This window comes from Ictidomys tridecemlineatus, chromosome 11, assembly GCF_052094955.1.
Source record: "Ictidomys tridecemlineatus isolate mIctTri1 chromosome 11, mIctTri1.hap1, whole genome shotgun sequence".
Classification (NCBI taxonomy): Eukaryota; Metazoa; Chordata; class Mammalia; order Rodentia; family Sciuridae; genus Ictidomys; species Ictidomys tridecemlineatus.
The window spans coordinates 118,200,489-118,211,433 of NC_135487.1; the positions used below are offsets into that span (position 1 = coordinate 118,200,489).

Consider the following 10,945-nt stretch of genomic DNA (forward strand, 5'->3'; position numbering starts at 1 on the left):
TTGACCACTAAGCCACATCTTCAGCCCTATTTTGTATTTTATTTAGAGACAGGGTCTCACTGAGTTGCATAGCACCTTGCCCTTGCTGAGGCTGGCTGGAACTCCCCATCCTCCTGCTTCAGCCTCTTGCACTGCTGGGATTACAGACATGTACCACCACACCCAGCCTGCACATATAAGCCAAAGAGTTTTAAATTTTCTTTTAAGTAGAGTCCTGTTTGGTGACAAGTTAACACTCCCACTAAATGAAATGAATAGATTTTAAATGGATATTAAAGAAAAGGCTATCCTGTCTTCAAGAAAGTATATAAACTTCTCCAAAAAACATACAATTTAAGACATGTCAAGTACAACCCACTGACAGTAAAATCTGATACTCTGTACACCTGCAGAGTTACACATCTGAATGACAATAAGCCTCCAAAATTAAAAGGCTGATGCTTGCTGAGTATCCAAGAAGCCTTCCAACAACACAAAACAATTCCCACTAATACTGAACAACAGTGCTTGTGAGCTGGGGCAGGATGTGGAGCAAGGTGCTGCGGGCCTGATGCCAAGATTCGCATGCCCATGATCTCATCAGGCATTTGCTGGAGAGACATCACTGATCATCTGAAGTGCAAGAGAGTATGAAACAGAACTGAGCCCAGGAGCGGAAAGCACATACTTTTTTGCATGAATCCCTCTGCTTGGTCATAGCTCTGAGTATCTAGTCCCCCAAGTTCACACTATCAGATTCACTGATTTTTTTTTCATGTTTTACATGAACAATAGCAATCTTTCAATAAAAATTAGTAACATTTCCATAGGAAAGGTCTCTAATTGAATACAAACTGTACAGATGATAAAACTGTCATAGATTGCATCATACACAAGTCTTTCTACATACCCACATTTTGGCAAAGAAGATCAAGGACATAGATAGAAAACCCAAGAAGGCAAGTTTTATTTGTGCCTAATTCATGCAAAATAGGGGTACCATCTTGTGGGTTTTGCAAAAGACCAGGAAAGTGATGCCTATGACACCCATCCCAACTCAGTCTTTAAGAGGTTAGGGAGAGGCCTGTGTAATCATGTAATGTTCCTTATTTTTCTAAAAAGTGAAAAAGATAATCCATGAAACATAAAAATATCTGATTTTGTGTTCTTTGTTTTTCTAAGATAAGTATATATCCTTGAGTACCTTCAGGGAAGTCTCATCATGTTTGACATGACATATAAAAACACTGTTTTTCTCCCGTATAAAAGAAGTGAATTTTGTAATCTTGACACTACACTGAGATAAAATAGTTTGGACATGACTTACATGTCCATTTAATATCTATTTAATAAAATTGCAAACTGTTCAGTAGAAAGTTTTCTGACTATATGATTGGCACTTCAATTTTGTCTTTTTTGTATAAATACTCAGTTTACCCTGATTTGGTTAATTTCTCTTCCACTGCTAAGCTGCTAGCCAAAAATTCTTGTCACTTGAAAAAAAGAACTCTCTTAATACTTCATTTACCTTTCATTCTTTTATTATTTATTTAGAACTTACTATATCCCTGGCTACATATATGTAAATATGTATAAGGTATGTTTTCTCTTGCAAGAGATAAACCAGCAGTGGAGGTGGTGTGTGCAAAAGTTGAGAGAAAGAGAGAGAGAGAGAGAGAGAGAGAGAGAGAGAGAGAGAGAGACAGAGACAGAGACAGAGAGAGAGAGAGAACAGATGCAAACCCCAGCTGTCATCCCCATGACAGCTCTGATTCTCCTTTCTGTGACAAGCGGCGGTCCTTAGGCCTCAGAGGAAACATTATAAGTGAGAAATAGAAAAAGAAATTACTTTGCCCTGAGCGGCCAGTGGAACCAAAGCAGAAGAGTGGAGCGCCCTTTTCATCTGCCTGAGGTGCAGGACCTGGGAACCTGCAGAGCTCTAGAGCCTTGGTCAGTAAGGACGTCTGGGCATGTGTCTTCCAAGGCACAGAGTTTACCCCCTTCTCCTCGCTGACTCTCACTGGCCTTCACCGCCCAGAGCTTGAGAGAGCTGAGCGCAGACAGTGAACTGCGCCCAACCAGCGCAAAGCGAGGCTGGACTCCCCGCTGCCCCACCTGCGCTCCGTCCCTAAGGCGGGGGAAGGCGTAGGCGGGGCGCCAGCTGCGCTCTTGGACTAGGGCGGAGCGCACAGCGCGGTAGCCTCAGGGATTCCGCTTTCCCCACTTTCGCTTCTGGACCCGCAGGGGGCGGGACTCCTTGTTAGACTCCCTTGCCACCTCCTCCCCTTCGCGCTGTAGGTCCCCCTTCCCTCCCACCTCTTCCCTGGTGAAACTCAAGTTGTTACATTGAATGACAGAAATGAGGTAACTCAAATTTGTTTCTTCCTGTTTATAATAATATAATGTCTGTGCTTATATTTAATCTATTGTGACTTTTAAATTTTACTTTATTGTGGTAAGAACACTTAACGTAAGATGTATCCCCTAGCAAACATTTAGGTATAGAAGACAGTGTGGTTAAGAAGAACAAATTTGTCCAGCAGATGTCAAGAATTTATTCAGCTTGCATTATTGACACCCTATGCCCAGTGAGGAATAGCTCATGTAATCTGTAGTTTTATTGCAGAAATAGGGAATATCACAGGGTCTGTGGATATGAACTCTGCCTGAAGTGAGTGCAGAGGATATCAAAACTTCATGACCACACTCCTGACTGTGTAATGAAGGTGGCTCAATTAACACCCATATTCCATACAGTTTTTTTTTCCTCCTCAATTTAAGGATCACTAGTGACAACATGATAATATGAAAATTGCAAGTATACTATTAAAATTCAACAATAGCCAAAGCAATTGTTTAGAGCTTTGACAAAGAATTTTTTTAAAGAGAGAAAGAGAGAGAGAGAGAGTTTTTTAATATTTAGTTTTTAGTTTTAGGTGGACACAACATATTTATTTTATTTTTATATGGTGCTGAGGATCGAACCCAGTGCCCTGTGTATGCCAGGTGAGTGCGCTACCACTTGAGCCACATCCCCAGCCCCAACAAAGAATTTTTGAGAGGCAATATGATTTTCACTGAACTAGGTTAGAATTACCTGCATGCTGATAGAGTATTTCCATTATTCAACCATTTGTAGGCCACTTAATTATGAGATAATAATAACAAATCTGAGGTAAATATACTTTATGTCCTAGAAATTTTTTGTAGTTACTTGTATTAGTCATGGTTTGCTTTACTGCACGTTCTTTTATGTATTATTTCCCAGTTTTTTAATACATGACAGGGATAAAAAAAGTGGGCCCACAGTTCAAATCTGACCTGTTATGAGTGTTTTTGTAAATAAACTTTTGTTAGAATAACCATGATCATTCATGTACATATTGCCTGCTTTTAAGCTTCAAAGTAAGAATGTAGTAATTAATACAGATTAAGTGGACTGAAAAAACTAAAATTTAAGCTACTTTTTCCCTCAAAAACAAGTTTACAAATACTGTATCTGTTACATGTACAAAATTTTGGATATGTTAAAATTTACTTCATATTGAATTAATTTATTGTACTGTGTTAAAGAGAAACAGGAAAGCAGATAAAATTAATCTAGCTTGGCTAGGATGTACGTGCTGTCTGAGAAAAGCATTGCTAAGGCAGCAGTTGTTTTAACATGACTGAGAGGTCAACAAAGGAAATAGGTTTATATTTATTAATATTGGAACCAAAATAGCATTTGTAGAAGAAAAATGATTGATGCTTTAGCATCCATACAAGGTAGAGTTACAGGAAATAATTTTTCCCCAGATGATTTATAACTTTGTTATGCAGAGACAGATGTCTTTGTAGTAAAAGTATTTCATATCTGGAAATGAGTGTTACAAATGCTATTTTTCCCCTTCAGCACAAGCTGCATGAACTGCTTCACAAGTTTGGTGGTACAAATACCGTTGAATATTGTACTTGCCCAATTAATGGCATGAGTTCTCTCCTTTTTGCCAAGAAGTCTAATATCAACTGTTTTGGACCTCACAAATTCCAGAATTCTATTAGTTTGGAGGTTTTTCCATTCTAAAGAATACACAAATGTAAGTTGATGAGCTCAAAGTATGCTGCACACAAGTTTCCATATTCAAATGCTTCTGGGCCCTATTGCTGGAAGTAGCTCTGAAATTTAGAGTCTCTGTGGGCTCTGGATGTTGACTCCTGAACTCTGTTCCTTTTATTCCCAGCAGGCTCCTTGTCCTTTTTCTACAATCATTTCTGCACAGAAAGGGACTAGTGGTCAGAGAAGCTTCAGTCAGAACACTGAAGGTCAAGTATCTCTGTCCCCATTCACAGAAGCGTGATTTTTCGTCACACTGTTGCATAATTGGGAGGACCACTCAGTTGACTTCCTAAAATAATACAATTTCTAAGGTAAAACTGGGCCCAGCTAGAGAAAGATGTGGGCGACAACTTTTTGTTTCTAATATAATACGTATTAACAACTTTACAAGTCATACATTTAAGTGTGGAATTAGTAAGAATTATAAGTAGTGTATGCTTTTAACTGTTAAATATCTTCCAAAGTGTTTTAAAGTTATTTTCAGTAATTTGAAGGGAAATACTGACATTGAGCTAAATTACCAAAATAAAGGAAACCATGTAAAGCTGAATAAGATGTCTTTAATAATTTAGTCACAAATACCTTGTGTAGTCATGATTTTAAATTGCTTCTTCTGTCTGTTATGCTTGATATTCTATTTAATCTCTCACCCTTACGCTATATAAACTGTAGTATTTTCATATCATAAATGAGCATAAAGACTATTTTGTCTCCATCTTATCATCATAATATTAGATGTCACTCACTACTATTGGCTATTCGTCCTTTTCTCTTCCCCTTGACTTCTGTGTTTTGTTGAAATGATATTCTTTTGGACATTCCTTTTTTAAAGTTTCTCAACATCCAGAATTGCTATGTATTTGGGAGCTTTGTTTGATCTATAGAACACAGAGATGTATTCTGAAAGTCCAGTAGGTAGAGAAAAGTTCCTGTATTAAGTGTCCCTGGCTTTTGTTGTTGCCTCATGTTCCAAGAGCTCTGATATCCAGTTTAGAATCCAGTTCGTGAAATAGAAAGACTCTAAAAGGGAAACTTTGTCCTAACATCAATATTCATATTTTCAAATTTAAGTTTGAAATTCCATATATGAAATTTTAAATTTAGTATCTGGAGTTTATGGCACGCAATTGGCAAACATTTTTTGTGCACTTACTGTGACAAAGTGCTTGGAATTCAAACATACAAGATATAAGACCCTCAGGTGGTGTGTGGTATAGTTGCATAAAGTGGCAAGCAGAAAAAGAATTTGTGCACGTTCTGTATCTGTTGGATGGGAATTAACAGAGTGCCATAGAATCACCTAGATAGAGCAACTGAGCAAATTGTAAGCACCAGTTATCAGAACATCTCACTGATAGACTCACTTTAGAAAGCTAGGTAGGAATCAGTCAGGCAATGACATGGTATGAGGCAGGAATTATAAGTCATTGGAAATGCCATATTAAGGAGTAAGGGACTGAAGGTGCACAGAAATACCCAAGCTTGACCATCTAGAGAACCCAAAGTGGTTTGCAACACTAGAATTAGCATTTTTGTTTTAAAGTGCAAAGAAGCAGGTCCAATTAGTGAAAAGGATCCAAGTCATGAAACACCAATCCCCCCAAATAGAATTTTTCTAAAAACAAAGAGTGATATTAAATGATTTTAATGACAATAATGCAATCGGGTATACTCTCTGTGAAAATTGCATTGATAGAGTTATTAGAGTCCTTTATTGTATGTGTGTATATGTAGTTAAGTGAATTGAGGAGGAAATGAATAATAAGTATACTATTATAATAATTGTTGAAGATCTGAGCTCTGGAAAGACAAATATAAATATAAAGGAAGAATACTATTTCAGAATTGTGATTAGAAGAATTTATTAATTTATGAGGGTTCTAAGCCTTTCATCTCTTCCTCACCGTGAAAAAGGTTTTGAATTTGCCTTTACACAGTCCTCTGTGATGACTGGGGTAGTTTTATAGCTCCCACCTGGGTAGAAGCTGATTCAAAGCCAGTGAAGTCTCTAAGATGTCAAAAGAAAGGAGGAAGACTGCTCATGGTCAATGGGAGATGAACTGAAAAAGAATGGACAGAAGATAAAAGTTGTTGCCTAGAGTAATTTCTGGAGCCAAGCATTTTGTTATTTTAGTGCTTCCTTTTGGCACTGAAGGCTGGGGGATGTTAAATGAGAATAGAAAGTCAATAAGAATGGCAAATCTGTTAATATATTTCGTGGGAAAGTCTGTTAATATATTTAATCTGTTAATGTATTTAAAGGAAGGTAGAAAGCAGAAGGGAATGCAGAAAGTGAATCAATTATATTAAATGAAGGAAAAGAGCAATTTCAGTATCTTCTAAGAAATTCCTATTATCAGAGTTAGTCTTCAATTTTTTTTTTTTACAATGAGCTGTCATTGATGTCATAAAATCAGTCTCTGAACTGAGAAATAAGTAGTCTTGCAGCACTTGTAGATTTATTTACATTTTTTTGGTCTTTATTAGAACATTTGAACATTTTATCCAACATTATGCTCTTAACCCCCATCCTCACTATTTGTGAAAGTTTGAAATACAGTAAGCAAATAGCAATTTGTGTCTTCCCACTTTTAAAGAAAAAAAAAAAACCTTTTTTACAAACAAAACACTTGTAGAAGTCACTCAACAATTAGGCAATAGTATTTAACTTAGAGATATACACAATCAACTCCTTTTTAGTCTAACGTTGACACTTGACAAACACTACATTATTGGATAATATCAAGTCTGTCTTTTCATATTCAATATCATTTTCTAGGGTTGAATTGCATAACAACCATTATTCATTATTCTATTAATTACTCCCTTTGACTAAAACAACCTCATTGTAGTTACTAATGGATTTCTTCAGTGCTTATTAACACACTACCTTAAATACAACTCTCATGTCTGTTAGCACAATGCACTTTGACCTTCCTAGTACCTGATGTGCTCATCAATAGTACCTTTAGCTAAGAAAGTAAGAGGTGCTTGAACTGCTGTCTGTTTTATCATCAAAGTTTCCACAGAGCTCAATAATTTTTGTTCTTGTCCTTATCTCAATGAAACTTTCCTTTCCCAAAATGTTTTTTTATGAAAAATATACCAAGTATTGAAGAATCAAAATGATGGGCTATATTGAAAATCAGTAGTAAGATATGAGAATTATTTTTAATCTTAAATTATATTGACAAATATGATTACATTTTAACCAATTAATCAATCCTATTTTGCAGGTGTTCAACTATTGAACCTCAATACTGTGTTACAATGTACTTCATTGTGATTTGGGAGCTCTGAAGGAAGGCAAAGACAGCCACAAGACATGTTCAGGGTCTAACTTTGTACTCCTGTGAATTGAGAGATTGCAAAACACATGCTCACTTATCAAAAGGAAAAAACAAAACAAAACTACTTTTCTCGATCTGAGATTTGATGTGATTTTTTTTTTTTTAAAAAAAGAGAGAGGAGAGAATTTTTTAAATATTTATTTATTTATTTATTTTTTAGTTTTTCGGCGAACACAACATCTTGCTTGTATGTGGTGCTGAGGATCGAACCCGGGCCGCACACATGCCAGGCGAGCACGCTACCACTTGAGCCACATCCCCAGCCCTTGATGTGATTTTAACGTAGTTTCTTTTGTACCAAATTCAGGACTACATGAGACAAGTATAACTTTATCATCATGTATGTAATACTTAAAACTACTTCTTATAAAACTGAAATATGAAAACAGATTTTCAAAATGTTGCAAACGGCTGCTTTTCAGTGTCTTTTCCAGTGGCAGTGTTTATTCTAGAATCTTTTTTCGGATCTTTTACTTCATGACATCTAGCAAACTTTACTGATAATCAGGGGTGAATAACTTACAAATATCTACAATAAGTATGTAATCAAATCTGATGAAAAAACATTTATGCATGCTTATTACATTTCTCTATATATTCTCAAATGAACTATTTTAAGGATTGGTATTTAAAACTTTATTCTGAAGATGTTAAACTAGAAAAGTTCTTTTTGTAATGAATACTCCAGTACAAATAGGAATATTCAAAATTAATCTGGTATTAGTAGTGGCATTTAAAATCCAGTCTTTATATTTGATTTTGTTTTGTCCTTGTCTTCAGTCTGGTGCTAATTTGTATGTTAGTATGAACATTTTCAGGAAATAATTTTGTTCTTCAGAGTCACTTCTAAATACTTGGCATCTAAAATGTTATTAGATGAAAATGGATTGCATTTCATAAAAAGGACATTTTACAAGACTGTATAATCATAATAAAATAATGACTGGACTACTAATGGGAATTAAATGTGATGTTGGGTATTCTGACCTGTGGCCTGGAAGCTAGATCTGCATATAAAAATGTTACTATCCCTGCCTGTGAATTTTGAAACTCAAAATAATTAATTCCATCAAATAATTAATTTTGTTGATAGGACTAAGTTCAGAACATACAACCTCACACACATGTATTACAATTATTCAGAATAACAAGATGATATAAGACAATAATCTTCGATTCTGGCTGTCAAACTTGCTCAGATCATTTCTTTTAGTACTTTTGCGTTTCATGTTACTAACTTTGAATGTAGCATATAAATCATTATCACTACTGCCATTCACGAAGAGTATATTTATTGTCATTGAAGGTTGCTTTTTGTGTGTAAGTATAGGAAAAACTAGTGTTTGTACAAAACACTGCAGTGATATACTCTTCTGAAACTAAGAAAATGCAGCCATGTAATTGTTTTGTATATCATACAGGTCTCTGCATGGAGCTGCAAGTGGAGGAGGATATGAATGAAGTGCTGATGGACTCATTGAAAGAGGTGCTTTGGGCTCATTCCAGCTGTCATGACTTGTCTCACTTTTCTGGCCTCCCAAGCAAGAGTCCAGCCTCCCTCTCTGAGGAACATGTGGTTTACTCTACTCTGGATGGGGCCAGTGAATACACTGCTTCCATGAAAAAGGTGGTGGAATGGGGCTGTAGTTGGTGGCAGAGTGCTTGGCTATGTGTGTGAGACACTGAGTGTGATCCTTAGCACTGCATAAAAAACTAAAGAGATTAGAGCATAAAAACAAAACAAATAAAACTGTCCATCTACAATTATTAAAAAAATTAAAAAGAAAAAGGTGGCTCCTGGGGGATTCCCAGGTAGCCTCCCTATTCTTCAATTTCAACCCTCTATGTGGGTAGAGAGATCTCCCTGCAGGCAGGTCCCATAGTTACTCATTGGTATGAGTCAAACACTAGGACAAGGTCCGAAGTACAGGCATTGGGTGGGTCAGGTAGCTTGCACTCTTCCAACTTTTAGCCCCACCTGTCCCTCCTGGCACTCACTGGCAAATGCAAGTTATGGAACATTGCAGGCAGGGATGAGGAGAGTGAATGTATTCAAAGAATCTCATTTAGTTCTTTAGCATGCAGATGCCTAATCATCTATCCAAAAGACTCTTTTGCAGTGGGTCCTCTTATCTCTCCTCTACTTGTCCTGTTAAAATATCAATTCTCCGCAGTGTTTTTTGAACATTTGTGGCTATCCAAGAAGGACAGCAAAATCGCTTATATGTTTCAAGATGGTACCATGTTTGCTTGGCTCTAAGCTCCAGTCCCAAATTCTCATTGCCTATGTATGGCATTTTCCCTGAAGATAAGGCTTTACCCTGTCACCTGCAAAATCCATTAATAGCCAAGGATACTGTGTCAATGGCACACCAATAAATGTTTCCTTTGTGAGAGTTTGCATATTCCATGTAAATCTATTTTCAGTGACTTTTCTAATCTGAACCAACATGAAACAAAGTGTCTGCTGAGGGAACTTACCCATGTGTTTTAGAAGGCAGCTAGGCACTTTTACCAGAATCTCTTGGGGGGAAAAAGTGCATGCTTGATTTTTTCCAGAGTTCAGAGACAGGATCTGGGTCAATAATTTATCAGAACAGGACTGCCTACTCACCTGGTCTCCAAAACAAGGCCAGTTTTTATGGTAAGTGCAGGGTACCTTCTTTTAAGTTCTCCTTCAGTATTCTTCTCAGGACATCCCAGTGTACCCAGAGAACATTTCTATGCTCGTGTTTGCAATGTGTAAAGCAGGAGTAGTTTAATGTGGCTGGTCCAGTCTGGTTTTATTGGCAGGAAATAAATAACATGGTAAGGATGAAGGACAGGAGCCAATGCCCCCAGGTAATTCTGATCATCCAGGGGTGCTGAGCTAACCAATGTGATATGTTGATTGTATATATTCTTCCCTCCAGATCCAGGGAAAAATTGGTCTTCTGTGTGTTTGTACGTATTGCACAGAGTTTCAAAGTGTGTTTTTAAAGGATATTGCTGGCTTTCTTCAATATTCCTGTATTAAAGGTCAAAACTTATTATTTCTGAACTTACTGAAATAGAGTTCAAGTAAACTATGAATGCTCATGGACTTCTGGCATTAAATGAGTCAGAATTGCACTGAAGGACTCCTCATGTTATCTTCAGAAACACTTCTCTCAAATCCTTATTGCTTCTCAATGCTGCATGCATTCTGATGCATTCCTTTCTACCTGCGTCAGGAAATTCTTTGTTCTAAGTCATGCTCAGGCTTGAGAGCTGTCACCCAGTTACCCCAGCAGTCCCCGGAAGGGAGAGATGCCTAATTCTTCCTCAGTCAGCATCTCAAGGACTTCCTCACATGGAAGACTCTGACAGTCCCCTGGGGAAGGTCCTCTGAGAGCAAATTGCTGATAGGAACAGGCTGGCACAGCACTTTGTCTCCAAGCTCAACCCAGGTGGAAGGACAGAGAGAAATACGACCATGTACACACAAGCTGCTGATTACTACCAATTCCATTCACCCAAACAGCAATGTCATTTTCAC

At 37.2% G+C, this 10,945-nt stretch overlaps 1 long non-coding RNA gene across 2 annotated transcripts; it reads left to right on the forward strand.

Annotated features, from left to right (window-relative positions):
- The first annotated feature begins 3,857 nt into the window (after positions 1–3,857).
- Positions 3,858–10,544, forward strand: LOC144367785 (uncharacterized). 2 transcript variants are annotated; one of them, XR_013427282.1, is made up of 5 exons: positions 3,858–4,058; positions 4,206–4,389; positions 7,589–7,768; positions 8,850–9,055; positions 9,988–10,544. It is a non-coding gene; the product is annotated as an uncharacterized LOC144367785 (long non-coding RNA). The 2 variants fall into 2 exon arrangements; XR_013427281.1 differs by lacking the exon at positions 9,988–10,544 and having other exon boundaries at positions 8,850–9,963.
- The last annotated feature ends 401 nt before the right edge of the window (positions 10,545–10,945 follow it).